Source organism: Loxodonta africana, chromosome 3 (genome assembly GCF_030014295.1).
Source record: "Loxodonta africana isolate mLoxAfr1 chromosome 3, mLoxAfr1.hap2, whole genome shotgun sequence".
NCBI lineage: Eukaryota > Metazoa > Chordata > Mammalia > Proboscidea > Elephantidae > Loxodonta > Loxodonta africana.
This window is the reverse complement of record NC_087344.1, coordinates 189,937,872-189,945,129: the sequence shown is the minus strand read 5'-3', so window position 1 is coordinate 189,945,129 and position 7,258 is coordinate 189,937,872.

Here is a 7,258-nt window from a genome sequence, read left to right as displayed (position 1 = left end):
GGTAGATCACCACTCATATGGGCCAGGTGAATGGGTCCACCCAAAGCCAAGGAAACTGGATTGCTACCCCAGTAGGCATGGAAGGTGGAGCTGATACCCACACCTAAAGGGCCCCCACCTAGAATCCAGAGAGAATGGCCAATGCCCAGCGTCTGGAAGCCGGAGCCATTGCTCAGATGATCCTGCAGAACAAATTATTTTCAAGCCTTGAGAGCTCATGAAACTTGCTTTACTGGGTTGTAGAATTACTTGGTACCCAAGACCCCTTCGTTCCTTCCTATTTCTTCCATTTGGAATGGAAATGTCTACCTTGGGCCTGTCCCAACACTGTACTGTGGAAGCAGATAACTTGTATTCTAGGTTTCACAGGTCCACTGATGGAAAGAAATTTTGTCCTGGGATGTACCACAGCTAGAAGTCATACTTGATTTAGATGATTCAGAAGATGAGATTTTGGATTTAGAGTTGATGCTGGAATGGGATAAGACTTCTAGGATGATATCATTATAAGGTGACTGTGTTTTGTAAGATTAGAATTTTGGAGGGCCAAGCAGTGGAAAGTTATGGATCGAATTGCGTCCCCCTCAAAATATGTGTTGGAATCCTAACCCTTTAAACTATGGATGTAATCCTGTTTGGGAATCAGGGTTTCTTTGTTATGGTAATGAGGCCAAGTTAGTGTAGACTGTGTCCTACACCTAATAACTTCAGAGTGATGTAAAGAGCAGCACTGACACACACAAAAAAAAACTGACACAAAAGCAAGCACAAATGGGGGGAAGACAGATGCTATCTGACAACGACGAAGGCAGCTGCATCTGCAAGCCCGGAAACTCCAAGGATTGCCAGGTATTAGACGGTGAAAAAGACAAGGACCTCTCCCTGTAGCTGATGCCCCAAATTCAGATTTCCAACTCAAGAACTGTGAGAAAATTAATTTCTGTTCTTTAAAACCACCCACCTGCAGTATTTTTGTTATGGCAGCACTGAGAAACTAAGGCAGAGGAGAGCTTCCCTAACTTGATAAAGAACATCTACAAAAAAAAAGCCCTACAGTTAATGTCATATCTAATATCTAATGGGGAGAAATAGATATTTTCCCCTAAGATCAGGAGCAAAACAAGAATGTGCTCTCTCACCACTCCTACTCAACATCATACTGTAGATCATAGCTAATGCAACTAGGAAAGAAAAGGAAATAAAAAGTATACAGATTTGGAAGGAAGAAATAAAATAGTCTTTATTCACAGATGATGTGATTATCTGTGTAGAAAATCCCTTAGAATTGACAAAACAATTCCTGGAACTAATAAGCAATAACAGTTATGTAGCCAGATACAAAAAAACACATAAATGTCAGCTGCTTTTCTATACACCAGTAATGAACAATTGCAATTTGAAATAAAAAATGCAACACCATGTACATTAGCACCAAAAAAAGAAAAGAAAAGAAAAAATTAGGTATAAATCTAAAAATACATGTAAAAATACAGATCTATATGAGGAAAACTACTAAACTGATGAAAGATATCAAAGACTATCTAAATAAAGAAAGAAGTGTTCTATGTTCCCAATGGAGATAGATGATAGATAGACAAATGATTAGATAGATAAATGATAGATGATAGAAGATGATAGATTAGATAGATGATAGATAGATGATAGATAGATAGATAGATAGATAGATAGATAGATAGATAGATAGATAGATGATAGATAGATGATAGATAGATAGATAGATGATAGATAGATAGATGACAGATAGATAGATAGATGATAGATAGATAGATAGATAGATAGATAGATAGATAGATAGATAGATAGATAGATAGATAGATAGATAGATAGATAGATAGACAGATGATAGATTAGATAGATAGATGATAGATTAGATAGATAGATAGATAGATAGATAGATAGATAGATAGATAGATAGATAGATAGATAGATAGATAGATAGATAGATGATAGATAGATAGATAGATAGATAGATAGATAGATAGATAGATAGATAGATAGATAGATAGATAGATAGATAGATGATAGATAGGCAGGCAGATAGGTAGATAGGTAAGAAGATGGGTAGGTGGGTAGGTAGGTAGATAGATTGATAGATCGATAGATGATAGATTGATAACAGATAGACAGGTGGGTAGGTAGGTATATGGATGGACATTCAGGGGAGAAAATAGAGTGTGAAGACTGGTATCTATATGCATTTCTGCAAAAGGGGGGTTATGTACACTCCCAGGGGCAAAAGAAGGAGCCGAGCCATGATACTGGGGTGAGAAGGTTGTCACTCACCATAAACTATGAGATGGAACATCTGATTAAATCCTCTTCCTTCAGTTAAGCTGACTTGAGCCCCATACTGCCCACTGTGCCCAAGAGTCAGGTTCTCAGTTCTCAGGGATGTCATATTGGACACATGGACCCTCGGCTTGTACTTGTCTTGGAGACTCACCCATGTTGGAGAGTCTATCCCATTATAGAAAAGCAGCATGACTCTGTATTCTGACTGAACACCAAAGCCCCATGAAATCTGCTTCGGCTCAGCTCCTGGGTCTACTTCTGGCTTCAAGATCACATGAAACAAGACAACCTCCTCGGATCGCCTTCAGAGGAACATAAGCTCCAGAATCCTGAGATACAGAACCATGTGCTCCAAAACTGTCGGGTCCAGTGCTCCAGACACTTAGGACATGGGGAAACAGGAAATGTGAATGTTTCCTCGTAAGAACAAGTGAGAGAACCACAGAACTCATCTTTATTATGAAATTCATCCAACGTACTCCCTTGACTCTAGAAAGGCTGCTTCATGCAGTGAATCTGAGTCAAATCTGAGATCAAATTCCAGTTACAGCTGAGTGTTGCCCTGAACAGGTTACTTAAACTTGCTAACCTTCACTTTCCTTACCTGCCTTATAATGATAGCACCTGGCACAGTTTCTAGCACATACTGAGTACAAAACTCATACAGACAGCTTCTAAAATGGATCCCAAACTGTTCCTGCCTCCTCATAGTCACATCCTTGTGTAGTCTCTCCCTTTGAGTGTGGGCTGCACCTAGGTACTTGCCTCTAATAAGCAGATACGATAAAAGGGTTGGGATGTCACTTCCAGTATTAGGTTATAAAAGACTGACTTCCATTTTGCTGACACTCTGTCTCTCTCCTTCTCTTTCTCTTTTGCTCCTTATGATGAAGCCAGCTGCCATTTTGTTGGCTGCCCAATGGAAACATTCCAATGACAAGAAGCTGAGAGAAGTCTTTGTCCAACATCTTTTGAGGAACCAAGACCTTCAGTCCAACAGCCCACAAAGAACTTAACCCTACCAAGGGCCACGTGAGTGAGATTGGAAGCAGATCCTTCCCCAGTTGAGATGATTGCAGTCCCAACCAGAAGCTTGATTGCAGCCTGTGTGAGACCCTGAGCCCAAGGACCCAGCTAAACTTCACCTGGATTCCTGAAGCCCAGAAACCGTGAGATGATAAAAGTTGTTGTTCTGAACCTAAACTAAGCTTGGGGTAATTCGTTACACAGCAATAGATAACGAAGCTTCCTTTTTCTCCCAGACAGCATATTAGTCAGGGTAGGCTAGGATATGCTGTGGTAACAATTGCAAATACTCCGTGGGTTACAACAAGGTAAGTTTATATCGTGCTCACACTACACATTCCATAAGAGATAGTATAGGACAGGAGTCCTGTCATGGATAGATGGAGGCTCCACCATCTCGTAGTTGCACCATACTAAGCCCACAGTATCATTTCTGCCACCTCAGCCACCACAGCAGGGAAAGGAAGATGGAAGCATGACACGTGAGTTTTTCACTACATTAATCCACTAGCGTCATAATCTCTGCTCATGTTTTTTGGCTAGAACGTGTCGCAAGGCTCTGCTTATCTGGTAAGGACTAGGAAATGTGTGTGGGGGGACGTGGGGCAGGGGGAATGAACTATTTGGTGAGCACCACTGTCCCTGTCACCGAGAAAGCACTTCCCAAATATTCCCAGAGAGGGCGCCAGTCAGCCTTCTTCAGTGGCTCTTCTGCAGAGCTCTACCCAGTGAGCACAGCTGTCCCAGTGCCTCCTTCTGAGCCATCCCTCGCCCATCACACACAGGTCTCAAGGACACTGAGGACCATCTGTCCTTCCTCTGGAACAGGATAGGAAGGGCCATGGAGGCACAGAACAGACTTGTTCTTGAAAGGAAGATCAATCTATTCCTTTCAGCAGGTCAGCCAACTCCAGGGTTTGCTACTGCCTGAGGGTACAACCCACCCCCTCTCCAAATCAGTAAATTCTTCCTCAGATCATGCCTGGCTTCCTCCTGCCGCACTTTAAACCCACTCCTTGCTCTCACTGGAAGCAGAAAATAACACATACCTTTATTGATAGGTACAAGTATTTCGGAGCTGTTTCTTGGTATTCATTTATTCACTAACATACTTAACTAGCATCTCTTCTGGGTCAGGTCCTCACCCCAGTGCCTTCAGCTCTTCTCATGGACTCAGGGCTCCCACACACTAGGGCTCAGCACACTTTAGCCCTAAATTCAAAGGCCTTCAGGACCTATATCAGTGGGGTCAGTGGGTCAGGGCCATGCCTGATTCTGTCTCAAGCCATCCAAAAATGACAAATATTCTCAGTGACCTTTCTCCTCAGGGCTCCCCTTGGGTTCCTTCCTTCCACATCTCCCACCCCTCTGTCTACCCAGTGCAGGAAAGCCTTATCAAGGCCTTTACCATGCTGGCCGGCAGAGCACATATGTCGTGGGGTGCAGGACGGACACCTTGACACGACCCAAAAAAGGTCAACTGAGAAGAGCTGGATAAGACTGTGCTACTTGGCCCCTCTAAACAAGTTAGAATGCAAATGCCATGGCCCAGCCAGTCACCAGGACACAGGGCTCAATTATCAGCAGCAGAGGGGACAGAAGTCCCTTTCCAAGCTCCTTCTTTTCTCTTTCTGCATCCATCAACTCCTGAGAGTCTTGGTGTCTCAAAGGGGAGAGTTCTAGACCAATCTGTCCTAACTTGGGGAACAAGCTAGCTGACACCCACTGCTGAGTGGAGGCTGCTTGTGGTGAATCTGGTCACTTGAACAGAAGCTAAAACTGTTCTGCTTCTCTAATTGAGATGAATGAAAGGACACTGCTCTCTTTTGGCAATTGCACCTCTGCTGGGCCAGGCTAACCACTCCTCAAATCCACCCTAAGTGATGGAGACTCCCAGTCAGAGTGGCCAGGGCCCTTCAAGTTAAAGCAATTCTCCAAGTAATGCAATGTTCTTACTGCGGCAAGGTGCAGGGAATAGGGCAGGAGCTAAGGTGAGACATCATTGGTTCTGGGCGGCCATTGCCACTAGGTTCTGAAGCCTGTATTCCAGGGCAGACGTGTCTCTGTGTGTGTGTAGGCAGAGAGTGTGAAGACAGCACAGGAGAGCTAAACTCTTTCAGGAACATCTTTAAATCTCTCTGGTGGAAGACAGATGACTGCACGAGAATCACAATAACCCTGAAGGAGGTTACTGGTGGTGGACGCTGTCAGAGCGTCAAGTCTCCACATATGAACAATGGGCGTAATAACTCCAACCACTCGTGGGGCTCCTGCATTAAATAAGATGGTATCTAATAAGCACTCAAAAATATTTATGCGTTTAATACACACAGTTATTGCTATAATTACCATTATAAAGCCAACCTGTTATGGAATTTCCAGTTGTTTGGATTTCCCCTGGTGTCTGCACTGCCCGGGAGGAGAGGTAACCCACCCACCATGAGCGTGATTCACAGCCCCTACATTTCAGCAGCTACCAAATGTCTAAGGATCCTCAGAACAATCTGTCAAGGTTGGCAAGTTAGAGATTATGACTCTCATTCAAAGAGTGAGGAAATTGTGTTATAGTAACACTAAATCATCTTTTTATTTACTTATTTATTTATTTCATTTCAAACACGTAGTAACATTCATATGTTACAAAAGGACAGGGAAATACAGAGTGGAAACTAAGTCTCTCGTACCTCTGACTCCTGTTGCCCAGTTCCCTTCCCTAAATGCAGTTTCTTAGTGTCCATCCAGAGATAATCTATGCAGTTCCATGTGCCTATGGGTGTAACCACACACCCAACACACTTTTTACACCCTGCTCTGTTCCATGCCATTTTCTGTAACAAACTAATTTGGAGCCTGTTCTGGATGGGTACATGGAGATTCGTCTCATTCTTTGTAATGGCTGAATACTATCCCACTGTGGTGCTCTAGGTCTTGTCCACTTCTGCTGGATATTTAAGTTGTTTCTTACCTCTCTAAACAATGCTGTAATGAACATTCTTTGGAGTCTTTGTACACTGGTATACACACTTTAGGATAAATCACTAAGGTGGACCAAACGTGTCAAAGGACAAGTACATTTAAGACTTGGATAGATATTTTCAAATTGTCTTCCAAAGGATGTTCCCACCTACACTCCGACCAACTGTGTCTAGGTTTCCCACCAACACACAAGGATCAATCTTTTTACCATTGCCAAACTGTTAGGTGAAAATGACATCTCATTATAGTTTTAGTGGGCATTTATCAAAGGTTCAAGATTCTTAGTACTCCCAGAGGTGCTTTAGAAGGAAGGCCTGGCGATCTATTTCTGGAAAAGCAGCCATTGAAAACCCTGTGGAGCACAGTCATGCTTTCATGCATGGGATCACCGTGAGCTGGAACTGACTCGATGGCAGCTGGTACTGGTACTGGTCTCATATAAATGAGTTTGAGCATTATTTCAAATTACTAAAATTCATTCTTATTTCCTTTTCTGTGAACTGGCTACTTATGTCCTTTGTCCATGCTTGCCTCCTTCCCATCAATTTGTGGGAGCTACACATATCTTAAGGAAATTAATCCTTTTTCTAATATGTAATTACAAATATTTTTCCAGTTTATTTTTCCACTGACTTAGTCTACGGAATATTTACCATGCCAGAATTATCCATTTCCCTGAAGTCAAACCTGTTCGTCTTTTTTTATGGATTACTGGTTTTGTGTCTTGCTTTGCAATATCATCCCAAGTGAAATAAGTCAGTCACAAAAGGACAAATATTTTATGATCTCACTTATGTGAAATGAGCAAATATATAGAAACCAAAGATTGTTAGTGGTTACCAAGGATGAGAGGGAAAGGAAATGGGGGGTTTGCTTAGAAGGCATTGAGTTTACATTGATGGAGGTAGAACGATTTGGAAAAGGATAGCAGGAATGGTTCACA